This window comes from Cervus canadensis, chromosome 12, assembly GCF_019320065.1.
Source record: "Cervus canadensis isolate Bull #8, Minnesota chromosome 12, ASM1932006v1, whole genome shotgun sequence".
In the NCBI taxonomy this organism is placed as follows: domain Eukaryota; kingdom Metazoa; phylum Chordata; class Mammalia; order Artiodactyla; family Cervidae; genus Cervus; species Cervus canadensis.
Window position 1 is genome coordinate 28,731,318 of NC_057397.1, and position 27,386 is coordinate 28,758,703.

A 27,386-nucleotide genomic window follows, 5' to 3' on the forward strand; every position below is an offset into this window, starting at 1 on the left:
AAGAGCGCCAAGGGGACACTCTGCCTGTTCCCTGTTGAAGGGTCCGTGATTCCCCTGTGAGACTTAACTAGCTCAGCTCCTGACTGCTGACTCTCCTCTCAACTTAAACTCCAGGTTTCGGGGTGGGGGGCGGGGAACTCAGGCAAACATTTTATTGTTTAGGCTACCTGCCGCATGCAGAACACATGAGTCTTAAAATGACCTTGATGGATTTAACCCACAGTTTCACTGATGTTGACCTTGGGTTGATACATCAGAAGAAAGATCGTCTGCTTGACGTGGTCCTGAGTCATCACGCCAGGAGAGCATCATTGGCTGAGGATCGGAGTGGTGGGGACCTCGCGGAGGAGGCAAGATTTCATCATGCTACTCAGGAGGGTGAGAAATTTCTAACTTATGAATTGTCTATTCCTGGAATTTTCCACTTAGTACATTTAACACACGTTGGTTGACTTGGGGTAACTGAAATCACAGAGTGAAAACACAGATAAGAGGGGACTATTATATAGGAAAATGGTTTTTACAGATTTCCTTAAAATACAGAAGATTTTGTCTTCAAGTATTTGGTATCGGGTATATAACACTTGGATTTGTTTTCCAGTATCTTACTCCTCCTCGGGTATCTTATCCTTTGTTGTTGTTATTGCTGTTTAGTCTCTAAGTCATGTCTGATTCTTTTAGGACCCTATGGACTGTAGCCTGCCAGGCTCCTCTGTCCACGGGATTTCCCAGGCAAGAATACTGGAGTGGGTTGCCATTTCTTTCTCCAGGGGAACTTCCCGGGCTAGGGATTGAATCCGAGCCTACTGCATTGGCTCAGATTTACTGCTGAGCCACCAAGGAAGCTTGTATCTTATCCTACAATGATTCAACTCTCCCTGGCTATGACACTCTTCAGGGGTGGCCATTGGCCTTAATAAGATCCAGTAAACAGGGACTTCTCTAGTGGTCCAATGGTTAAGAATCTGTGCTTCCACTGCAGGGGGCACAGATTCTACACAGGTTTCTGTGTAGAAGTTCCACATGCCACATCATGTAGCCAAAAAAAAAAAAAAAAATTAAAAAGATCAGTAAACATGAAAATCGAAATATTGATCGAGACATGTTTTTTTCTCCCACTGAACGTAAACAACTGCACTCTGTGCTGTCAGTTATTGGAAGTCACTTTCAACCACCAGGGGGAATCAGACTTGGAATAAAAGTTGACATTTTAGAAAGCAAAATAGAAGGGAAAATGTGGCTTTAGTAACATGGTTGAGCTCTAAATGAAGCCCCAAAGCCTGACTTAACTTTGCATTTTTCAGTAACATAAAAATATCAGCCTTTTTAAAGTTTAATGTGGTTTGAGACAGGTTTTAGTTATTTGCAGCAGCAATTTAAAAAGTACTAACTGACAGATCCAGGGGGGAAAAAATTGAATTATACCTATTAAAAATCTAAATAAAAAAGAAAAAAATATGTAATTTTATAAATCAAGAAGTTCCAGGTCAGGGCTTCCCTGGTGGCTCAGTGGTAGAGAATCCACCTGCCATTTCAGGAGACACAGGTTCAATCCCTTACCTGAGAGGATCCCACATGCCTCGGAGCAACTAAGCCCATGAGCTGCAACTACTGAAGCCTTCGCGCCCTAGAGGCTGTGCTCCACAACAAAAGAAGCCACTGCAATGAGAAGTCCTCGTACCACTACTAGAGTAGCCCCCGCTCTCCACAACTACAGAAAAACTGCACAGCAACAAAGACCCATCATGGCCAAAAATAAATAAATAAAATTATATTAAAAAAAAAAAGTTCCAGGTCAAAGACTAAATAAAGCATTTTAAGTGCATAATTTTATACAGTATTTATCATCAAGACACTCAGGTGCCATGACGAATGAGCAGGTTAAAACAGGATACCATGTCATTTCTCAGGTCTTGCTGCCAAATACCTCTTTTTTAAAAAATTTCTTGTCTCCAAACAAAACTGGAACTGAGGATTATATACAATTTTCTTTTGTATTCAAGGCCCAGATGGCAGACTGCAAAAACTTAATTTCTGGTCTCTTGATAGAAATTTGAGGACTGTCAGCTCTTAAGATTTTAAGTAATTCAGTCAAGTGACTATAGGCTCTGTAGGCTTGGGAATTGTGCTTTCTTCAGTTTTGTCGTTGTTTTTGCTTTGTCTTTAATAACTGCAACATATCTTAATATTCATAGGCTGTTCTCAGAGAAAATCAGCAGGGTGTCCCCCCCACCTACCACTCCCCACCCCATATCTGACAACATGGATTGTTTACAAGCCAAGGATCCCCAAGGATCAAGCTTTGAGCAGCTGGAGCTTCAGAGGACTGGTGTGATAGAGCTCAGCGAGCATTTGGGAACATTTGGGAACATTTGGGAATTGTGCCATGAGATGCTGCCTTGAGGGAGGATTGACAATAGGAGAATAATGACATGTGACAGAGGCAGACGGGGACAGAAGGAATCTGGGTTGTCCATAGGACTCTGCAGAAGGCTTTTAAAGCTCACAGATTTGATTTGTTACGGGATTCTAGGGAGGGGAGGAGGATGGACCCCTAAGAAGTCCTGCCTCTTTCACTCATCCCCATACACACTCTGCCAAATCCTCTGTACTGTGAATCTGATGGCTTTTTTTCTCCATATTTTGTTGTTGTTGTTGTTGTTCAGTTGTTAAGTCATGTCTGACTCTTTGTGACTCCATGGACTAAAGCATGCCAGGCTCCCCTGTCCTTCACTATTTCCCGGAGTTTGCTCAAATTCATGTCCACTGAGTCGGTGATGCCATCCAACCATCTCATCCTCTGTTGCCTCCTTCTCCTTTTGTCCTCAATCTTTCCCAGCATCAGAGTCTTTCCAGTGAGTCGGCTCTTCACATTAGGTGGTCAAAGAATTGAAGCTTCAGCTTCAGCATCAGTCCTTCCAATGAATATTCAGGGATGATTTCCTTTAGGATTGACTAGTTTGATCTCCTTGCTGTCCAAGGGACTCACAAGAGTCTTCTCCAGAACCACTGTTTAAAAGCATTAATTCTTTGGAGCTCAGCCTTCTTTATGGTTCATCTCTCACATCCATATATAACAACTGGAAAAACCATAGCTTTGACTAGACAAAAAAAAAAATAAAACCATAGCTTTGACTATATTACTTTGTCTGCAAAGTAATGTCTGTGCTTTGTAATATGGTGAGTAGGTTTGTCGTAGTTTTCCTTCCTAGGAGTGAGTGTCTTTGAATTTCATGGCTGCAGTCACCGTCCACAGTGACTTCACAGTCCAAGAAAATAAAATCTGTCACTGTTTCCACTTTTCCCCCTTCTATTTGACATGAAGTGATGGGACTGGATGCCATAATCTTAGTTTTTCTCCCATGGTCAGATTACATAATGTGACACAGGTCACTTTAAGAAAAGTGGATTATCAAGATGTACACAACCTAATGGCCTGAAACCTTTCAAAGCTGGGAGTTTTCCCTGGCTGTGAGCAGAAGAGGAAATCAGAGATTTGGGGCCTGAGAGGGATTCTACTCACCATGGCTGGCCTGAAGATGCAGGAGCCACAACACAGTGGAATCAAGTTGTCCATAGCAAGTCCCTGCTGACAGCCAGCAAAGAGACATAAATCTTAGTCCCCAAACTGCAAACAACTGAAATCTGCCAACAACAAGGATGAACTTAGAAGCTGATTTTTTTTCTTCTCAGAATCTTTAGGCAAGAACTCAGTCTGGCTGACACCTTGCTTTTGGTCTTGAGTTCATCCTGAACAGAGAACCCAGTCCTACTGTGTGCTGGACTTCTGACCTATAGAATTGTGGGCTAATGAACGGATGCTAGGGTCTTTTTGTTTTTGTGGGTTTTTCTTTGAGGGGGGCACAGTGTGCAGCATGCAGGATCTTAGTTCCCTGATGAGGGATGGAACCTGCAGCCCCTGCAGTGGAAGTGCAGAGTCTTAACCACTGGACCACCAGGGAAGTCCCAACTGGGTGCTGTTTTAAACCTCTCATTTTGTGGTTATTTGTTGCACAGCCATAGCTGACAGATACATTTGTCAAATCCAAACCAAGAAAATTATTTTGGCAGGAACAGTGAAGAAAGAAGGTGAGGAGGTAGAGTTAAGTGAAGGAAACCTACTGAATAAAAAGTTATTCACATATTAAGGGCCAGTGGCAAACAGTCACATAGTTCAGACCTACATATCTTGATACTGATCACGTTATTGAGTTTTGGATAAGACCACATATCAACAGAGAAGATACATGAAAATCATATAGGAATAGGACTTTCTTCATAACTTTATAAGCCCAGTGCTTCTGGAACACAGGCAGCAATGATTAGGAATGAATAACAGTATAGTTTTCATGTGATAAGATCAAATGATCTATAATACGATCTTATGACTTGATCGCCTGAGAGTATGCTAACTTTTGTAAGAAACCATCAAGCTATCTTCCAGAGTATCTGTACCATTTTCTATTCCCACCAGCAATGAGTGAGAGTTCCTGTTACTGCACATCCTCACTGGCATTTGGTGTTATATGTGTTCCGGATTTTGGCCACTGTAAGAGGTATATGGTGGCATCTCACTGTTGTGTTAATTTTCATTTCTCTGATGACATCTGAAGGGGGGCATCTTTTTATATGTTTATCTGCTGTCTGTATATCTTGGCAGATTTGGTGAGGTGTTTAAGGTCTTTGGCCAAATTTTTAATTGGGTTGTTTGTTTTCTTATTATGGAGTCTAAAGAGTTCTTGGTATATTTTGGATACCAGTCCTTTACCAGATATATTTTTTGCAAATACTTCCTCCCTCCCAGTCTGTGGCTTGTCTTCTCATTCTCTTGACAGTGACTTTTGCAGAGCAAAATTTTTTATTTTTAATTGAGTCCAGTTTGTCAATCATCAGTGATTCATGAGGCTGTATCTAAAAATTCACGCCAAACTCAAGGCCACCTAGATTTGTCTCCTGTGTCGTCTTCTGGGAGTTTTACAGTCTTACTGTGCTTGGTTGCTCAGTCGTGTCTGACTCTTTGTGACCCTGTGGACTGTAGCCCGCCAGGCTCCTCTGTCCATGGGGATTCTCCAGGCAAGAATACTGGAGTGGGTTGCCATGCCCTGCTCCAGGGGATCTTCCCAACCCAGGTGTCGAACCCAGGTCTCCCCCACTGCAGGCGGATTCTCTCACCCATGATCCACTTCAAGTTCATTTCCATGAAGGCTGTTAAGATCTGTGTCTAGATTCATTTCTCTGTGTGTGTGTATGTCCAGATGTTTCTGCACCTTTTATTGAAGCGTAAAGTTTTTCATTTCCCTACCAACTTTTAATGAAAGGCATCTTCTAGTATGTTAATGGACATATGTTTCTAACAATAACAATAAATCTGTCTAAAAACTCAGGATGTAGGCATTTTATACAAAAATCCGACAACAATGTTGAGTTTATTCACTTTTCTCATATCTATTCTCTGAGCTGGATTAGCGGCATGACCTCATTTTACAAATAGAAAAGCTGACAGAGAGAGAGGGGGGAAAAGCTGCCTTGTTTACCCCACAATGCCCACAACAGAGACTTCACACTTACTATCTTTAATTGTTGTGCCTGCTCACCTGAGTGCCTGATGCATGAGGTCACCCGTTTTTACTCGGTTGTTCATAAATCAGTGAGAAGCATGCACATTGGATTTTCTTGGTCCTGCACTATGGAAGTAGCTAAGATACCATTTTTCAAAAGTGATCTTCCTCTCTTAAAACAAAAGTGAGCAGAAACCCCGGGCAGCCCAGTCACAAGGAGTATGAAACCATTTCTTACCAAGAAAGGAAGGATCTCAAGCTTCAGTCCTTGTAGGACAAGAAGGAAAAATACAAACTCTGTTCTTTCCCTCTTTTTGGCAGTAATACTAACAAAAGAACAAACATGCGAAATTGTGAGCCTTAGCTAGAGGTGAAGGGAACATTAGTTGCAGACCTTGAAATGTCATGCTCGTTTTCTGCAAATGACTTATCAGTAAAGTTCTAACAAAAAACAAGTCTGAGGGACTTCCCTGGTGGTCAAGTGGTTAAGACTCCACACTTCCACTGCAGGGAGCATGCGCTCAATCCCTAGTGGGGGAACCAAGATCCCACATACTGCACAGTGTTGCAAAAAAAGTCATAGTAATAATTCTGGGAAGTTGGGAAGTCGATTTGGACCAGAACACGCACAGATAACTTTAGAAGCAAAAAGAAGATGCTTATCTCAAGTTCCAGTGGTCACAACTTAAATACTCCTTTCCTTAATTAAGGAACATAATCCTGCTGATTTTTGTGAGCGCTTTGCTTGTGCACAGCTGAAAAAAAGAAAAATGTTACATGACAAATTCACTGATTCTTTGAAAGAATATTCTAGAATCTGTGAGACAGAAGACAGACCTTTTTTAACACTGCAGTCTAGCCTTCTTGTTGACTTTCTTTGTTTGCTAGCTATTCCAGTTGCTCAGAGTCAATGCTGCTCTTGCAGAGAAGTTCCACCTGAGTCAGGGTGTCTGACACTGTTTCCAATAGCCATGCACTTGGTCCCAAAGTACTAGGTTACTTTCTTGACATTTTCAGCTTCTAGAAACTCCTCCATTCCTTGGCTCTTGTCCCCTCTCCACGTCATTCCAACATCTCGCTTCCATCACCATGCCTTCTACTACTAACTGGGGTCCTGCCTCCCTCCTATGAAGACCCATGAGATTACACTGGCCCAACCTGAATATTCCAGGATCATCTCCCCATCACAGAAGTCTTAATCTAATCACACTTTCAAAAGTCTCTTTTACAACACAAAAAGATGATACACTCACAAGTTCCAAGAATTAGGACTTGATGTCTTTGAGGCAACCACATTTAGCCTACCTACCACATCAGTGGGCTTCCAAGGCGACATTGGTGGTAAAGAACCCACCCACCAGTGCAGGAGAGGTGAGAGACTCGAGTTCGGTCCCTGAGTCAGGAAGATCCCCCGGAAGGCGGCAGGCAACCCATGTCAGTATTCTTGCCTGGAGAATCCTGGGGAAAGTGAAGCCTGGCAGGCTGTGGTCCACAGGGTCACGAAGACCCGAACTCAACTGAAGCAACTTAGCATGCACACACCACATCAATCATTTCTCGGTTCATCTAAAATGTGTACTGTTACATTCACTGTCTAAAATATATAGAGCATACTTTGGTGCTATGAGGCATCATAAGGACAATAAGACAAAGTCCCCCAATTTTAAGGAATTGATAACCTAATAAGGAAAATAAACTCGTAAATGATTTTCAGTTCAAAAATGCACATAAGCAACGGGGACAGAACAAGTTGGTTTCTCAGAGCCCAACACAGGAAATTAAGTAGGACACTAAAATTCAGAAAGTGCCAAAAGTTAAGGTTGCCATGGTAACATGAACTCAGCAACACAGCAAAACCTGCTCTTCAAAAGTATACACTTAACAGCTTTGCACAATTCTGATCTGCTGAAGGAGCAGCTTTCATTCAATGACCCAGAACCCTTTACAGCTATGGATTCGCTCTTGTTCTATAGCTGTAAAACAGGAAATGGTTTGCCTCACCAAATTCAGTTCCACAAATATCTAAGGTCATCTACTACATGTAAGACGAAGAGCTAAGTCCTGAGGGGATGCAGATATGCATAAGATCATTCCTGACCTGAAGGAACTTTTCATTCAGGGTTACGTGTGCTAGTGGTAATGGAGAAGGTCCACTGAACACAAAGAGTGCTAAAAAGGAGGTCAAATATGTGCGAGGCCAGACTTGGGATGACACAAGTTTTCCTGGATCAGGCAGAGTTTGAAAGGGATGGGATATGTGCAAGAAGGTGCTCTGGTGGGAATACCCCAGTGAGAGCTCAGAGCTGGAAAGAGCAGAGGATGTCCGAGTCCAGCTGAAATAAAGGAACATTCCAAGTCCAGCTGAAATAAGGATTACAGGAAAGGGTCTTACAACACCAGGGCCCAGAATGATAGCCAGTAGTGTCATTAGCAGGTGTCAGCATTTTCAGTAAAGGTACTCCCCACTTCCCTCTGTGTGGCCTCTTCCCTCTGACCTCATGTCCTACCCTCCCCCTTGGTCAGTGCCCTCCAACCACACACTTGCACAGCACGCTGCTATCTTGAGGTCCAGGCATCCGCTCCTCCTCCTCCTTGGGGCACTCTTTCCCCATTTATCCATCCTTTCAAATCAGTGCTCAAATGTCATCTTATTCATCCTATTGGTAGGGCCTTCCCTGACTGACCCACTTACAAATGCAACTACTTTCTCTGCTTTGTTCATCTCTTTGTTCGTCCTTGGCACTGATCACAATCTAATATTATAAGGTTAGTCTATTCACTTATTATCCCTCTCTACCCACTAAAAATTCAGTATGCCAAGGGCAAATCTTTTTTCCAACAAGAACAGTGCCTCGGAAGGTACTCAATGTAAACTTGTTGCATGAATGAAATCAGAGCATTAATGCACTGCAAACATTATATTTTGCCCTTGCAACTGGTAAAAGCGCATAGAGATACAGAACATATGAAACACAGCCTCTACAGTGCACAAGTGCACATTCAACGGTTTTACCTGTTTGTATGTTTTATCACGGGCTTCCCAGGTAGCTGGGTGCTAAAGAATCTGCCTTCCAATGCAGGAGATTCGGGTTGGATCCCTGAGTTGAGAAGATCCCCTAGAGAAAGAAATGGCAACCCACTCCAGTGTTCTTGCCTGGAAAATTCCATGGACAGAGGAGCCTGGCAGGCGACAGTCCATAGGTTCTCAAAGAGTCAGACACGACTGATCACACACCTGAACATCAGTGTTGTATGATCTTATTTCATTTAAAATGCAAATGTTTTCTAGAAAAATACCTAGGAGGATATTAACAAACTACCTCAAAGGATTATGGGAGACTTCATTTTCTATGTCATATATTCCTATCTGCTTTAAAAGTTTGCAGCAAGCATCTATTATTTCTATAAACAAAAACACATTCGTGTGTGTGTGTGTAAAGTTCACCAAGTTTTGGGCATAATGAAATTCAAAAAAATGGTCCACAGCAATGATGATCAATTTCCTATTAGTTATATCTGTAGAACAGACTTACACCTTGTATCACTTTATAAGAAATACATGAACCTAGAACTAGAAAACTGAGGTCAATCACAGGAAAACAACTTTTCTTTCTGACTCAAAAAGTCCAATTACCCATTGAAACAAATAAGCAAAAATGAAGCCAAAAATGTAAGATAGTATAAATTTAGGTGAAGACTGAACTCTGTATATAAATATTCTTTTCCCCTTGGGCTCCCTCTTTTCTTAATCTACCCACCACATACCCCCCCAGACAAGCTCAGGCCTCAACCTGAAAACCACTTTCACTTTCTTGCTTGTTCCTAAGTGATGGTACAAGTATGTTATAAATTTCCACAAAGAACACACTAAGTAAGATTCTACAGTCTGTTGGTCTCAGATTCCCTGAGATGACTAGTTGGAATGCTGTGATGGAAACGCATAGACCAGCATATACTCTGATTGGCATTTAGATGTGACTCTCATAGCAAAATATGATAAACGACTGTAAGATAAATAAAGAAAATAAAATTTTCATTATATCTTTCATAAAAGACCTGAGAAATCACTCTAAAGCTCTCACTGGCTACTCTTTGTTTAGAAAGGACCAAATTACAAAGATTTGTCTATAGTTTATTAAAAAAACACTTAAAACAAGCTCTCTGAATGATAAATTTAAATGAACATTTCTCTGCTGCCATCTCGTGGATTATCTAGGTAATGCAGCCAAAGCTCAGGAGCAGGCAAATTTCCCCAAATTATACCAGATATGAAAAGACTTATTGGTTATTTAAATTTATATACTTGACAGACCAAACACAATGGTGTATATATAACGCTACTTCTAATTAAACCTCTTCCTAAGAACCAGGTTAATATTAACTTCTTTTAGGTTTTAAATGTTGTTACCTTGTTATAGAAACAAAATACTTTTTGCCACTGCTTAGGCAATAATTGGGGCTTCCCTGGTGGCTAGATGATAAAGAATCCACCTGCAAAGCGGGAGACCCGGGTTCAGTCCCTGGGTCTAGAAGATTCCCTGGAGAAGGCAATGGCTACCATTCCTGTATTCTTGCCTGGCAGGCTACAGTCCAGGGGTTTGCAAAGAATAGGACATGACCGTGACTAAGACTTTCACAGGCACTAATTACTATAAAAAATACATTATAAATATCCTCTGTTAAAGTGATGATCCCTTTTAAAATGAGTTATTAATATACACTGTTAGCATTATTTCTACCACCTAATGCTAAAATTTGGGGGGGGGGGGGGAAGTAAAATCTGATGTCTTAAAAGATAACATCCATGGCATTTTAGCCTAATTCCAGGTCCAGTTCCTCCAGACCCACATGCCATTGGGAAATGAATCCAAGACCCCTAGCAGGAATTAACTTGTGGGGACCTCCCTGGCGGTCCAGTGGTTAAGACTTTACCTTCCAGTGCAGGGGTGAGGGTTCGATCCCTGGTGAGGGAGCTAAGATCCCACATGCCTCCTGGACATGAAACCAAAAAACCCATAAAACAGAGGCAATATTGTAACATATTCAATTCAGATTGTTAAAATGGTCCACAACAAAAAAGATCTTAAAAAAAAAAAAAATTAACTTGTGGTCTTAGACAGTGGGAATTCAGAGCCTGAGCTCTCTGAGCACCTTCCCCCAACATCTGTGAACATCAGCCATCTCAAAGCCAAGGGCCTGAACCTCCGGGAGGACCTGTGCACTTCCTGGTGGTGTGACAATGCCGTGGGGTTAGGATCACCAACCAGAAGTCCCCGCAACCTGATTTCTACTCTGTGAACGCGGAGTAGGATAACTACAGAATTGTCCCCCCTCCATCAAATCTGGAGCAGGGAAACGAGTGCAGCAAAGGAGGAAAGAGTATTGTGACATGTCATTTATAATAACAAATGTATATTTGGTCTTCATCTCCTTCCTGGCAAAATAAAGTGAAAGTGTTAGTCGCTCAGTCATGTCTGACTTTTTGCAACCCCATGGATTGTAGCCCTTTCCTTCTCCAGAGGATCTTCCCCACTCAGGAATCAAACCTGAGTCTCCTGCATTGCAGGCAGATTCTTTATCTTCTGAATTACCATGAAAGCCCCCTTCACGGTAAAGATCTCCTAAAACTCTTGGAATTTCCTGAGTGATCAGGGTGACATTTGTTATGTTAATGTGGTGACTTTGGGGCTGCACCTAAGGATGGGGGCTGGTTGCCAAGGAAACCAACTAGGTAAGGGACTGGTGGTTGAATCCATTGCCAATGGCCAGTGATTTCCTCAATCACACCTCTGTAGTGAAGCCGCCATAAAAACCCAGAAGGACAGGGTTTGGAGAGTTTCCATGTTGGTGAACACATGGAGATGCTGGGACAGACACATGAAGGTCTGCATCCTCTCCCCACACCTTGAGCTGTGCACCCCTGCCATCTGACGGCTCCTGAGCTGTATATTCTTTTTCATTTATTTATTTGTATTTTTGGCCACACTGGGTCGTTGTTGCTTTTTTCTCTGGTTGTGGCCAGTGGACGCTACTCTAGTTGTGGGTCCTAGGCGTCTCACTGCGGTGGCTTGTCTTGTTGTGAAGCAGGGGCTCTAGGGCATGCAGACTTCAGTAGTTGCGGCTCTCGGGCTCTGAAACACAGGCTCAGTAGTTGTGGTACACAGGCTTAGTTGCCTCACAGCTTGTGGGATCTTCCCAGACCAGGAATCTGTGTCCCCTGCATTGGCAGGCAGATTCTTAACCACTGGACCACCTGGGAAGCCCCTGTATACTAATTTATATTAATATTAAATATTTGTATTTCTACACTCGCTGCCAGAAGAGCACCTTTCAGCAGGTTGGGGCTTTGTGCACAGTAGCTACAGTAAAAGGAGGGAAGCAGGGTGGTAATATCTGCTCTTAGTTGGGGATCTGTTTACCTCTGGTTGTAATGTAGATGGTTCTGTGAGAAGAAAAGGGTGTTGACTGATAGATCATAGCTTCTGAGTCAGGCCCTGGCCTCTGAAATGCTATTTGTCCTTTAGGGTCTCTAGAATCTTCTTTTGGGCCTTCAAGATATAAAGTTATATTGACCAGAAGGAGAGCCTGGGGTTACTAAATTAAGCAGAGAAAAAAGAGACACCCTATTAAATTAAAATTTCAGATTAAAAAAAAAACAAGCAATTGGGGATGAAGTAAGTCAGACAAAGAAGAAATATCATATGACATCCCTTATATGTGGAATCTAAAAAGCAATGATACAAATGAACTTACTTATAAAACAGAAAGAGACTCACAGACATAGAAAATGAACTCATGGTTGCCAGGGGGAAGAGATAGTTAAGGACTTTGGGAAAGTCATGTACACACTGCTGTATTCAAAATGGAGAACCAAGGACCTATTGTATAACACATGGACCTCTACGCAGTGTTATGTGCCAGCCCGGATGGGAGGGGGGTTTGGGGGAGAATAGATACATGTTTGTGTATGGCTGAGTCCCTTTGTTCACCTGAAACTACCACAACATTGTTAACTGACTATATTCTGATGTAAAATTAAAAGTTTAAAGTTTGAAGGGGAAAAAAAAAAAAAACAAGCAATTGGGACATACCAATATTACAAATATATTCATTTTTTATCTGAAATTCAAATTTCTAATGGGCATCAGGAATTGTATACAGCAACCCTCATCTTTCCCCTCCCCAAGGGGGAAAAAAGTTGACATCTCCATTAGAGAGAAAGAAAACTGGTAATTCCTTTTTACCATAAAGCTAATATTTTTAAATTTTAATATAAACTAGCATAAGAAATACACTGAGTAACGAGTTTTCCAAATATTATGGGGACAAAAAGTAAGGCAAATTACATTAAGGTTGTAATTACAGAGAAAATTGAATGTCAGGTAGAATGATTCAGTTCAGTAGTTCCACCACTGCAGGCAGGCACCATGCCTGACACCAGGAAGACAGAGAACAGGCTCATCGTCTAGACCTGGGGTCTCCAACCTCCAAGACCTAATGCCTGATGATCTGAGGTGGAGCTGGTGGAATAATAACAACATGCACAATAAATGTAATGCATTTGAATCATCCTGAAATCATCTCCCCGCCAAGGTCCGTGAAAAATTGTCTTCCACGAAACCAGTCCATGGTGCCAAAAAGATTGGGGACTGCTAGTGTAGAGGGTGGAGGTGGTACACAGGTGATATAGGCAGGAATCCAGAGGACACACAGACCTCATGCCTCTCTTCTGCCTCCCACAGAGCCTGGTCTTATCACTCAGGAGGTATGTGTATCAGGTGAAGAGACTTATCTTAAACAAACAGACCAGAACTGTCTGCACTAGCTCTTGGTTAACTTAGAGGAGAACATAGGCAAAACACTATCTGACATAAATCACAGCAGGATCCTCTATGACCCACATCCCAGAATATTAGAAACAAAAGCAAAAATAAACAAATGGGACCTAATGAAACTTAAAAGCTTTTGCACAACAAAGGAAACTATAAGCAAGGTGAAAAGACAGCCCTCAGATTGGGAGAAAATAATAGCAAACGAAGCAACAGACAAAGGATTAATCTTAAAAATATACAAGCAACTCCTGCAGCTCAACTCCAGAAAAATAAATGACCCAATCAAAAAATGGGCCAAAGAACTAAACAGACATTTCTCCAAAGAAGACATATAGATGGCTAACAAACACATCAAAAGATGCTCAACATCACTCATTATCAGAGAAATGCAAATCAAAACCACGACGAGGTACCATTACATGCCAGTCAGGATGGCTGCTATCCAAAAGTCTACAAGCAATAAATGCTGGAGAGGTGTGGAGAAAAGGGAACCCTCTTACACTGTTGGTGGGAATGCAAACTAGTACAGCCGCTATGGAAAACAGTGTGGAGATTCTTAAAAAACTGGAATAGAACTGCCATTATGACCAGCAATCCCACTTCTGGGCATACACACTGAGGAAAACAGATCTAAAAGAGACACGTGCACCCCAATGTTCATCGCAGCACTGTTTATAATAGCCAGGACATGGAAGCAACCTAGATGCCATCAGCAGATGAATGGATAAGGAAGCTGTGGTACATATACACCTGGAATATTACTCAGCATTAAAAAGAATTCATTTGAATCAGCTAAATGAGATGGATGAAACTGGAGCCCCTTATACAGAGTGAAGTAAGCCAGAAAGATAAAGAACATTACAGCATACTAACAATATATATGGAATTTAGAAAGATGGTAACGATAACCCTATACGCAAAACGGAAAAGGAGACACAGATATACAGAACAGACTTTTGGACTCTGTGGGAGAAGGCGAGGGTGGGATGTTTCAAGAGAACAGCATCGAAACATATATATTATCTAGGGTGAAACAGATCACCAGCCCAGGTTGGACGCATGAGACAAGTGCTCGGGCCTGGTGCACTGGGAAGACCCAGAGGGAGCGGGTGGAGAGGGAGGTGGGGGGGGGATCGGGATGGGGAATACATATAAATCCATGGCTAATTCAAGTCAATGTATGACAAAAACCACTACAATATTGTAAAGTAATTAGCCTCCAACTAATAAAAATAAATGAAAATATAAATAAATAAAAAATAAAAAAGGGAGAAAAAGAGAAAAAATGAAAAAAAAATCCAGGAGAAACTACAGAACAAGTCAAAATATAAGAATAATAAATGTTTTTCTTGAGTCAAAAAAAATAAAAAATAAAAAAATAAAACCTACACAGTACCTGTTAAATGTGTTAGTTGCTCAGTCATGTCCAACTCTTGGCAACCCCACGGACCGTAGCCTGCCAGGCTCCTCTGTCCATGGAATTCTCCAGGCAAGAATACTGGAGTGGGTTGCCACACCCTCCTCCTGGGGATCTTCCTGACCCAGGGATTGAACCTGAGTCCCTTTTGTCTGCTGCATTGGCAGGCAGGTTCTTTACCACTAGAGCCACTTGGGAAGCCCCAGATAGAGGGTAGAAATTGACATAAATTACTGAAGCTAGTTATTTACTGCCAAGAATCCTTCTTTCCTTTATTTGTTACTTTAATTTAAAAGAATAAGCGGGGAGGGGGAGAGAGAATAGAGAGGAGATTCAGTCTCTGGGAGAAAAGGGTAAAATTACATCAAAGTAATGGAGTGCTTGTTCATGTTCCTCTCACTTCCCTTTCTTCAAATCCTCCTTTACTTAGGACATCCTTCTCTCAAGGACATGACGTCCTTGATGTCATGTTGGGAAAATCCTGCCTTGTCTCCCCAGTAACTATCCATGTTCCTCTATATACATAAGTATGCGCTGATCCCGTCTAGAAATAGGAAAACTGATTAGGACAATTGCACCAAAATGTAAATGATGAATAGTTTTTAATCTTCTGAACCCACCCAGCAACATTTTCCTGTTTTCACAAAATTGATGACATTTTAGGCATCGATACAGAGGTATTTTTAGTCATTAAGAACTTCTTTCTCTGCTCCCTGCCATCAGCTCTACTAGCAAATTCTTTATTTTTTTGACCACAGCATAAGGGATCTTACTTAGTTCCCCCACCAGGGATCGCACCCATGCCCCCTGCATTGGGAGCAGGAAGTCTTAATTACTGGACCACCAGGGAAGTTCCAGGATGGACAATTTTTATAGTACATACTGGCCAGTCCCTAATTCACTACTCTTTGTTTTAATAAAATACTCATCTGCCTTTTGCCCCTTCATATTCAAAACTTCCCAACTTTTCTAAACTACATGATTGCAGAAAATATTTATGTTTTAGGCCTAAGACTCCTCATCTTTGGCTTAACCTATTTTGTTCTGTTGAGCTGAATCATATAAGCTCCCATATCAAACTAATCTACATATAAAGTAAGCCTATCACTGAACTTTTTAGTTTTGTGAGCAGTATGTTATTAATACCTCTCTCGTTATGCAGTTTAAATCTATCATTTTCAATAAAAGAACATGATATAATTAGTATACTTGGGAATATCTGAGACAATAACTGAGGCATGAGGCTCTGAAAAGAGGACAGAGAACCAGAAAGATTCTTAAAACTCAAACTATGATTTAAATAAAATTTTTACAGAGACCTAGAAGAGAAAGTTGAAAAAAAATCCCACAGTGTAAACCAAAAAGGTGAAGCAGTGGAAAATATGAGAAAAAAGTTGGAGAATGCAAACTAAACTAAGTCAAATAGTAGCCAAATAGGAATTCAGGGAGCGAGGGAGGAAGAGCCAACTAAAGTAAGAAAAATTTTAGACTTAAAAAGACATAAGTCCTGGGAATTCCCCGGGAGTCCAGTGGTTAGGACACTGCATGGGCCCCAAGTTCAATTCCCAGTCAGGGAACTAAGACACCACACATAGCCAAAAAAAAGAGAGAGAGAGAGACATAAGTCTTCAGGCTGAAAAGCCATGCTATAAGAAATAAGAAGAAATTTATACCAGGGTATAGTCCCTTGGACTGCAAGGAAATCCAACCAGTCCATCCTAAAGGAGATCAGTCCTGGGTATTCATTGGAAGGACTGATGCTGAAGCTGAAACTCCAATACTTTGGCCACCTCATGTGAAGAGTTGACTCATTGGAGAAGACCCTGATGCTGGGAGGGATTGGGGGCAGGAGGAGAAGGGGATGACAGAGGATGAGATGGCTGGATGGCATCACCGACTCAATGGGCATGAGTTTGAGTAAACTCCGGGAGTTTGTGATGGACAGGGAGGCCTGGCATGCTGCGATTCATGGGGTCACAAAGAACCGGACACGACTGAGCGACTGAACTGAACTGAACTGATATCCTTATATAGTTGCAAAATTCTAAGGAAAAAGTGAAGATCCTAAAGATTCTAGTGGGTGAAAACAGAATAGAATACAAAGTAATACTACAAAAGAATAGAATTCAAAGTAATACTAGATTACTCAACAGGCTACCTGAATAATGTAACACAATATCTTAAAAATGGAAAGGAAGAAAATGGTATACCTACAATCTGTATTATTCAGTACTGGGCATCCAGAACAAGGCAGTAAGATTTTTTAAAGATAAGAAGTGGAAGGAAAAAGATAAGGCTGATTATTCGCAGGTGATTTGATCTTCAAATCAGTCAACTCATAAAAATAATAAGAGAATTGAGCACAGCTCTTAGATAGAAGATAAATTTATCAATAGTGTTATTCTACACTCACCCAGTGACTCAGCGGTAAAGAATCCATCTGCAATACAGGAAAGTCAGGCGGGAGACCTGGGTTTGATCCCTGGGTCAGGAAAATTCCCTGGAGAAAGGAAATGGCAACCCACTCCAGTATTCTTGCCTGGAAAATCCCAATCCATGGGGTCACAAAAGAGTCAGACATGACTGAAGGACTCCACAACAGTGGAGACACACAGGACACAGATCAACAACACTCACCAATTAGAAAATATAATTGAAAGTAAGATACCATTCAGAGCAGCAGAGTCAAGCATAAGGAAAAATTTAAAGTTTTATAGAGATGCAAAGACTCCTTTGACACACACCCTTATGGAAAAAAAAAAAAAAAAATAGAATCTGAAAACAATGAGGCTGACCCAGAGTACAATGAAAAGACATTTCAAACAGGGAGGCCAGCTCAGTGCTCTGGGACCTCGGGAGGCGGGGTGGGAGGGAGGCTCTAGAGGGAGGGGATATAGGTACACTTACTGCTGATTCACACTGTTGTACGGCAGAAGCTAACACAACACTGTAAAGCAATTATCTTCCAATGAAACTTTTAAAAAATAGCAGCCATGTGGCTAGACCGAGACATGAAAATGTGTTAAGAAGTGGATCACAAAGAGTCGGACATGAGCGATTGAGCACACCCGCAGGTGCAACAGAGAAGCAGAAGCCAAAGCAACAAGACAGAAGCTTTCCCAAGATCAGAGTTGTCTGAAGACCAAAAGGGCAGCCTAGGAAGAGCTACACTGATCAACACAGCAGCAACTGGGTGACAAAAGGAACTACATTAAAAAAAACAACATTCAACCCTGAGACTTTAATCAATGTAATGTTTCTTTTTTTAGTATCTATGTATTTGGCTGTGCCGGGTCTTTAGTTACAGTACATGGGATCTGAATTCCTGTAGCATGTGGGATCTAGTTCCCTGACCTGAGATGGAACCCAGACCCCCTGCATTGAGAGCTCAAAGTCTTAGGCACTTGACCACCAGAGAAGTCCCTCAATGAGATGTTACACATTGAGAGGATATTGCCTCCAAAGTTTATGCTGGGAAAGTAGACAGTCAGGGGATGTTTTTGATCCAATATTTGACCCACTATGGACAGTGGATATGGCCCAAGCTGCCACATAGGATCAGACAAAACAGAAGAGGACTGAGTTAGCCTAGTGAGTCTTTCAGGGCCCTCAGATCACCCTGGTGCCAAGGCCCAAATAGAGTTAACCATCTAGAGAAGGATGCTTTTACTCCGGCTTCTTTATGGATTGTAAGCCTGTCACATTTCACTCGTTTCATGAGCACCATCTACAAGCCACACTAAAAATTAATCAGCGAAACAGGATGGTCACTGTGATTACAGGACACAGAATCTAGAATCAGGAATGTAATGTTCACCACAGAACTGTCTGGTGAGGCCACAGAGACAGGAGGAGGGCCTGACCATGAGAGGATGATGAATCAAAGTTTCCTGAGCCCCTCTTGCGTGGTGAGCCCACAGGAAGAGAGGACTGTGATGCAAGGCCCCATCACAGTCAGCACAACCCTAGTCCACGTGATCAAACTGTACAATCAGGGGTGGAGGCCAAGCTGATACATCAATCAGAAATAAAGCAGCTGCGACCTCCCTGGCGGTCCAGTGATTAGTACTCGGCACTCTCAATGCCAGGGCCCAGGGTTCGATCCCTGGTCGGGAAACCAAGGGATCATCATTATTAGGTTCTGCTCTAAACTGAATCCCTCTGTGAATCCCACAACTGTACTATACGGTGATAACACAAAGGAAAGCTGGTCTCAAATTTAAGGGAAATTTTTCAACAGAAATTTAGAATACACTCCCACATATTAAACAGAAAAGACAACTTCATCAATTGAAAAACAAATATCTTCTTACTAGAAGTATAAAACTACTTTCTGACTCAATAGAGTACTCACAGTTATTTCAGTGCTCAAATCACTTTACTATTTAGTGCACCAGGGCTAACACCATCGAAAACATCTTGCATCGTTTTAGATTTCACCTTAAGGATCTAGATCTTTATACAGATATATATATATATAAAATCTTGCCTAGTCCCCATCTCTTTGAGAGAGAAAAGCTTCATCTAAATTATTTCATCTGATTGATGATTATCATTTATAACTTTATTGCTACTTCTACCTTGAGTATTCCTTTGGAAAAGGTGTATAGATTCATTACATATTCTAATGTATTATCTATAGATTATAAGATAAAGTCAAGCATTTTATCTGCTGATACTTTTTAAGTTGACCTGTCTTTATACTTAGAGATGTCTCTTAATAGTAGGCTTCCATAAAAAATAAATAAATAAATAAATAAAAATAAAAAAACAATTCTCCAATGTACCAGATCTGAAAGCTGTTAAGTGTAGACCTGTTTACAAAAACAAATGTAAATTTTGAAAAAATAAATTTTCACTAAAAAATTAAAAAAATAAAATAAAATAAAATAAAAAAATAGTAGGCTTCCCTGGTGGCTCAGATGGTAAAGAATCTGCCTGTAATGCAGGAGACCCAGGTTCAATCCCTGGGCCGGGATGATTCCCCTGGAGAAGGAAAATGGCAACCCACTCCAATATTCTTGCCTGGAGAATTCCATGGACAAAGGAGCCTGGCGGGCTACATTCCATGGGGTTGCAAAGAGCCGAACATGACTGAGGGATTATGTACAATTTTACTTATTTTTGGCTCTGCTCGGTCTTCATTGCCGTGCAGGCTTTCTTAGTTGTGGCGAGCGAGGACTACTCTCTAGTTGCAGTGCACAGGCTTCTCATTGCAGTGGCTTCTCTTGTTCTCCGTTCTCTAGGTGCACAGGCTTCAGTAGTTGTGGTGCAGGGGCTTAGCTGCTTCACAGCATGTGGGATCTCCCCAAACCCGGGATCAAACCCAAGCAGATTGTATCCCCCAAGCAGATTGTTAACCACTGGACCACCAGGGAGGTCCCAGGAATCTAGATCTTTAGAGCTGTGATTCTCAAACTTCAGTGTGCATGTGTCAGACCTCTAGGAGAGCTGGTTAAAACCCTCATTGCTGGACCTCAGCCTCAGCTTCTAACTCAGTAGCTATGACTGGGAGGGAGGAGGGGGTCTGAGTATTTGCACTGCTAACAGTTTGCACTGATGTCAGGGCTGCTGATATGGGAATCACATATGAGAAACACTGCCTTGGGCATCATTTTCTAACTCAGAGAATCCAGTGCACCCAATCCAGCCTGTCATTTCTTTGTAAAAATAGTCTTATGGTGACGCAGCCCCATTCATTTGTTTTCTTGTGGTCTGTGGCTGCTTTCTTGGTACAACTGCAGGATCAAGTAGTTGCAACAGACTTTAAGGCCTTCAAAGCCTTTTTTGGTCTTTTACAGAAAATTTACTATTCGGTGCTTTATAGGAAAAAAAAAAAAAAAAAGCTCTGGTCTAATGCATCATCATCTAGCCCTAGACAACCACCACATCATGTACTGGACGGGACAGAGGACACTCCTAGCAGGATGTTGCTGTGACTGGGGCTTATTTCACTAAAGATGCAATTTGATAAAATTTTATAATAATCTCGACTTTGTGTGGGTCATTTACAACTCCATATAAACTAAAGAAAGGGCTTTCCCAGGTGGCTCAGTGGTAAAGAATCCACCTGCAATACAGAAGACACAAGGGACCCAGGCTTGAAGCCTGGGTTGGGAAGATCCCTTCGCGGAGGGATTCTTGCCTGGGAAATCCCACCCACTTGCCACCCCAGTATTCTTGCTTCGGAAATCCCATGGACAGAGGAGCTTGGCGAGCTACAGTCCATGGGGTTGCAAAAGAGTCGGACACGACTGGCCATGCGTGCACGCATAAACTAAAGACATTTGCTCAAAACCCTGCTTTATAGTCAGGTCATTATTTTAATTCCTTGAATGAAGACTTTTTTAAAAGGCCTCCATATACTTTGGAAGATAAAGAACTGTTGCAAGTATATTATCCAGTAACACAGGAAAATTGGAAAGATAACAGCATTTATGATGGAGTTGTATCTTGTGCACAGATATATACACAAGGGAAAAAAAACCCTCATGGAGTCAGAATTATGCTTGGAAATCAAAGTCACCTTTAAAAGATACAGTACACAACATTTACAGACCATGTTGGAGGCAGACTCAATGTGTCCAACACAGCCAATTTTCCCTTCAGTGTTCAAACAGATGGCTCATTCTTTGGGTGAGCACCAGATGAAGTAGTTGGCTTGCATTTGAGGCCATCTTGTGTAAAAAATACTTATCTTTAAACACTAGAATCACACTCTGCGCCGTGAGAAGCTCACACTACAAGACACAAAGAATCTATGACCAACTTAGGGAGTTGTGGATTACTGTCTCCCTTTGAACACTTAGTCCTGGGAGTACTAAGAGAAATGGTAGGCACAAGCGACTGCATGACTTCAATTCTCAACCTCTCTCTTTCTCTGTGGCCCAGCACATACAGTTGGATGTATAAAACTTGAATGTGCCTCTGATGGGACTCCCCTGTGTTCCTGAAGACTCTGATGCTATAATAAAGGGTTCAAAATGGTGCTTCATATCCCACTCTGGTACTAGAATACCAGTTTCTAGTATTGCTCTGCTTAGACTACAAGTAAGAAATATGCCCAGGTAAACCTAAAGGAAAATGGATTATTTTTAAGCTCTATCAGCATTACTAATGGTATTAGTACGCTGACACATTGTCATCTGTTACGTCAGGGCTTTTTAGCTTCTATTATCCCAAGCTGAAAGCTGATTGGGTCATTTCATCACCATCCACCACCTCTGATCCCTGAAGTTATTGTTACTGTTCAGTCACTAAGTCGTGTCTGACTCTTCACGACCCCATGGACTGCAGCACGCCAGGTTTCCCTTCCTTTACCATCTTCTGGAGTTTGCTCCAACTTACGTCCATTGAGTTGGTGATACTATCTAACCATCTCATCCTCTGTCACCCTCTTCTCTTCTTGCCCTCAATCTCTCCCAGCATCAGGGTCTTTTCCAGTGAGTCAGCTCTTCGCATCAGGTGGCCAAAGTTTTGGAGCTTCAGCTTCAGTATCAGTCCTTCCAATGAATACTCAGGGTTGCATTGGTGGTTCTCAACTTGCGGCTTTGCTGAGCAGTGGAGGATGTGTAGCATCCCTGGCTCCAGCACACTAAGTGCCAGCGTGTGCATGCTCGGTCGTGTCTGACTCTGCAAACCCATGGACTGTAGCCCACCAGGCTCCTCTGTCCATGCGATTCTCCAGGCAAGATTACTGGGGTAGGTTACCATGCTCTCCTCCAGGGGATCTTCCCAGCCCAGGGATCAAACTCCTGTCTCCTATGCCTCCTTGCATTGGCAAGCAGATTCTTTACCTGAGCCACCTGGGAAGCCCCTAAGTGCCAACAGTTCATTCCATTACTATGACCATAGCAAAGTGTGGGCATTAATCATGAACATGCCCCCAAGCGTTCTGAAAACCCTGTACCACTCTGCTCTTCCCCTTCAAGACCACTATGATGGATGTTACAGCAGCCCTGGACCAAGCTGGAAAAGTAGCCAGTTCTTTGGAAGAGGTTTTTAGAAGACTAGATGTATTCAAGGTAAGATATAGCTGAGAAATTTTTCTATAACTCATAATTTGACTTACTGACTTCTTCACTATTGAGCTGGCTTAATTTTGGAGTAATACATCCCTGTGATACTGAATAGGCATAACGAGTATTTTTTATTCCTGTAGATAACTGTGTTCATTTAAGTTAAAGAAGGGTTCTGAGTCAGAACTCAAAATTCAGGAATTATACCTTTCTCTCTTCCTCTGCACCCCTCCCCCATACCACGCCCAATCACCACACAAGACTTGGACTTCTTTTTAACTTGAAAGAATAAAAATATAATGGAAAATCAGGGTACCTCTATTTATAAACTTCATGTATCATACAAGATTTCTTTAAAAAAAGAAAATCAGATTTACTAAACCGTTAAATCAATTCCTCATAGCTCAGATGGTAAAGAATCTGCCTGCAATACAGGAGACCCAGGTTCAACTCCTGGGTGGGGAATATCCCTTAGAGAAGGAAATGGCAACCCACTCCAGTATTCTTGCCTGGAGAACTGCATGGACAGAGGAGCCTGGCAGGCTACATTCCATGGGGTCGCAAGAGTCAGACACGACTTAGCAACTAAGCCACCACCACTGATTTTATAGAGCACATTTATATATTAGTTTTAGATGTGCTTTTGGAAAATTGTTATGCAGGCACATCTCACAAATATATTACTGCAGAGCCCCAGTACAATTATAAGAACTACAAACCAGAAAATCTTAACTGAATAAGACTGCATGGAGGCAACTATTAAAACACAGGTGAATCTGAAATCTAAAAAGTAGGTGGAGAATCAATCTGCTTTCATCCTTTCTCTTGGATAGTTCATCTGCCAAAAAAGAGGGAGGTAAAATTTATAAGAAAACTTTCAAATCTTCAGTTGAAATTAAAACCACTCCTTAGCACACAGGCACAGAATCTTTGTTTTATATAAAACTGTATTGAAAATAATCCAGAATATCCATTACATTTGTGTACTTGATAGTTACAAGTTATAATGTACATTATAGAGCCCTGAATCTACAATATGCACATAAACTGGCAATATTTACTTTAATAATGAGATTGCTTCTGTAGAGCAAATGATACAATAAATGTTCAACTATTTCGAATAGGGGCTATTTCTATTTTATAGTCTTCATATGTCTTCATTGTTTTGAAAATGTAGACAACTGAAATTAAACAGTCAATACCATTCCTCTGCAGTAAGTACTAATAGATGTTACACATGAACCCACTTATAAAAACACACTATGCTTTCCTTAGAAACAGGTAAAGAAAAATAACAGCCATAACTTGCTAAAAAGTCATGTAAGATAGCTGCCTTTCTATTGATGACATTTTTGTTTCTAGGGTTATGAATTAATATTTTTAATTTGCAGAATTTATAAATGTACAGAAAATGTATGACACCCATTAACCAAGACTCACAAACCAACATAATAGAAGTTTATGTAATAATAGAAGCTGTGATTTATAACATGTACCAAATAACAATTCAAGCTTATTACAACTATCAAAAGCTTTTTCATCCTAAAACATTTATGTTTTTGAATAGTTGCTAGCTCTAAAATGTTTATGTCCATTTCAAGTATTCAACTGATTAATTATAAACCTTCTCCCCAGCAGAACCTTGAGAAAATTTTGAATTATATTCTTACCCTATTAATATCTTTTTACTTGGATCATGCCCTAGATTCTGGCTATCTGGAGAATACAAACATTTGAGGGTATATATGTTGTCGAAATATTTTAAAATAGATAATATTATTGGGGGCTGAAATAAAAAAGAATTTTAAGGTTAAAAAACTTCAAGTCTATAAAGAATATACACCATCAAATAGGTGGCACCATGCTGGATGCAGTTTAGAATACCCTGACATTTATAACAGGAAACATGTTAGAAATAAGCCCAAGGGCAAAATGAATACACTAAAAACCATACAAAACTGAGTAACTAATAAAACTGCAAAGATACTCAACTAACAATTAATGTTTTATACTGGGTTGGCCAAAAAGTTCATTCATGCTTTTCCATTACATCTTCTGGAGAAACCCAAACAAAGATTTTTGGCCAAGCCTATATATAAGCTTTTGCTCAGAACTTCAATTTAAGCAGTTTCTAAACCAGTTGGTTGAAGGAAAGGGGCTTTCCTGAACTGAGAAATAAGTAACAGCTCTCACAAGACTTTTAGATCTTGAAAGTACAAGAATTAAGCCATGGTCTTCAATCTTGGCTGTGTATTACTAGCATCAGCCCAAAGTTGTTAAAAAAACACCCATGCCCTTACCCCATCCCCAGAGACTGGTTCAAGTGTCTCAGCTGGGGACAGGCAGGGTTGAGACCCACTAAACTAGATGCAACGATCAAATGAAAGGATCAGAGAAAGCAGATGGTAATCTGGGAATCTGATGATCTTCCACGGTAATAAGCTGATCCATGCTAACATAAGAAATATGAGTGACTAGAAGATTGAGACTGAGCAGTCTCATTCTGGTTAATTTTTTACTATTATATTTATTGGCATGTGTGTGTGTGCGTGCGTTCACTTATGTCTGACTCTTTGAGACCCCATGGACTGCCAGGCTCCTCTGTCCATGGGATATAACTGGCATATAACTGCCTTCATTCTGGTTAATTTTAAATAGCCTTAAGATAAAACTAATTCAACTTGCCACCTTAGTCCACGAGGAATTTAAGAATAGGAATATAAGAAATTTCCTAACAGGCCAACCTAGCAAGTCTCTGTTTAGCCTTAGAGCCTCAGAAGAGTTCATCTATCAGAGGCCAGTCCTTCCACTCCACTCTGGATTACTACTCACTTCTCATTCTACATTAAATGTCTCTTTTCTATATCTTCTCTCTCAAAACCATCCCACTAACATTTAAACATGTCCGTTTCTCCTATCCTAAAACACACATCCCTAGATCCTTCATCAACATCTTCACCCACAACCCTATTCTTCCAACATCTCCTTGCTCAGTGTCCGACAAGCCCATCAGTGCAGCCACTAGGAGTGCTGGAAGTCTTCCCTCAAAAGGAATCACCGAGTCTTTCTGTGAAAATGCATTAAAAAACGTCTCCATGTCACCTCTCTCCATGCCCACTGCTACTTACCTGAGTCCAAGCCACCATCTTCCCTCACTGCAACTATAATACCCTTATTATCTGGTCTCCTTGGAGCCATTCTTCTCCTCCCAGGACCATTCTCCACATTGTGGCCTAGGTAACCTCACCTTAGGCAAATTATCAAGCTTGTGCTTCAGTTCTTTTCACATGCAAAGTCCACTTTTAACAGACCTCATACAATTGTTAAGATTGAATGAATACCAAACAAAAGCAATTATTAATAGCAACTGTGAAGCATAATAAATGGTAGCTATTTTAAATTTGTGTGTGTGTGTTTAGTCAGTCATGTCTGACTCTTTGATCCCACAGACTGTAGCCTGCTAGGCTCCTCTGTCCATGGGATTTCCCAGGCAAAAAGACTGGAGTAGGCTGCCATTTCCTGCTCCAGGGGATCTTCCCAACCCAAGTATCGAACCCGAGACTCTTGTGTCTCCCGCATTGGCAGGTGGATTCTTTACCACTGTACCATGTGGGAAGTCACTTTTAGTTTATTAAGGTACAAAGACTTAAAAGCAACTAAACTACTTGCACTATGAGAGGAAAGGATACTCAGGAACTAAATCAAAGGGCCTGCAAAGTCTTGTATTATCTGGCCTCCACCAATAATATTTCAGTCTCAACATCTCCACTGAGTTTCACCAACCAGAAACATTATACATAAAAGAGTAAGGAAAGTATCTTTTTATCCCCCCTAATATTAAGGTTATATTTCTAACATAACTTACAGAGGTGACAAACCATCTGTTTTGCTCTGACAATACTAGGGAATGTTATGTGTGCTTAGTCGCTCAGTAGTGTCCAACTCTTTGTGACTCCATGGACTGTAGCCTGCCAGACTCCTCTGTCCATAGGGATTCTCCAGGCAAGAATACTGGAGTGGGTTGCCGTGCCCTCCTCCAGGGGATCTTGGCCAACCCAGGGATTGAACCCAGGTCTTCTGCATTTCAGGCGGATTCTTCACCGACTGAGGGAACAGCATACTGAAGGAAAAAAGCTGGTCTATCTCTTCCTGTATCACAACTTGATCAGGATCTTAATTTCGTGAATTAAGGTGAAAACCCTAATTTCCAGTACACTTGCTACTTACTATCCAATCACAGGGTGAGAAAAAATTCCTGTAGGTTGTCAGCCCTGAGTTTCACTATACAGTGTCCACAGGAAGTTAAATAAAAGACTAGTAGTCCTTAATATCAAGTACCACATGTATCTACATCCAGAAGTGTCTTTCTGTTGTTTACCGTCCTTACACTAGTTTTCTACTATATTTGACTCTCGAGGGACTCTATATAAACACTTGGATTTCTCCTAAGTACGTGGGTGCATGCTAAATCACTTCAGTTGTGTTGGACTCTTTGCGACCCCATGGACTGTAACCCACCAGGTTCCTCTGTCTGTGGGATTCTCCAGGCAAGAGTATTGGA

General features: G+C 41.3%; 2 long non-coding RNA genes across 2 annotated transcripts; one reads left to right on the forward strand and one right to left on the reverse strand.

The window, feature by feature from the left end:
* LOC122451309 lies at positions 1 to 22,815 on the forward strand. Its single transcript, XR_006272366.1, has 3 exons — positions 1 to 41; positions 224 to 378; positions 22,739 to 22,815. It is a non-coding gene; the product is annotated as an uncharacterized LOC122451309 (long non-coding RNA).
* LOC122451307 lies at positions 703 to 27,386 on the reverse strand. The gene is made up of 3 exons (XR_006272365.1): positions 26,381 to 27,386; positions 14,908 to 14,944; positions 703 to 760 (listed from the first exon to the last, which is right to left on the reverse strand). It is a non-coding gene; the product is annotated as an uncharacterized LOC122451307 (long non-coding RNA).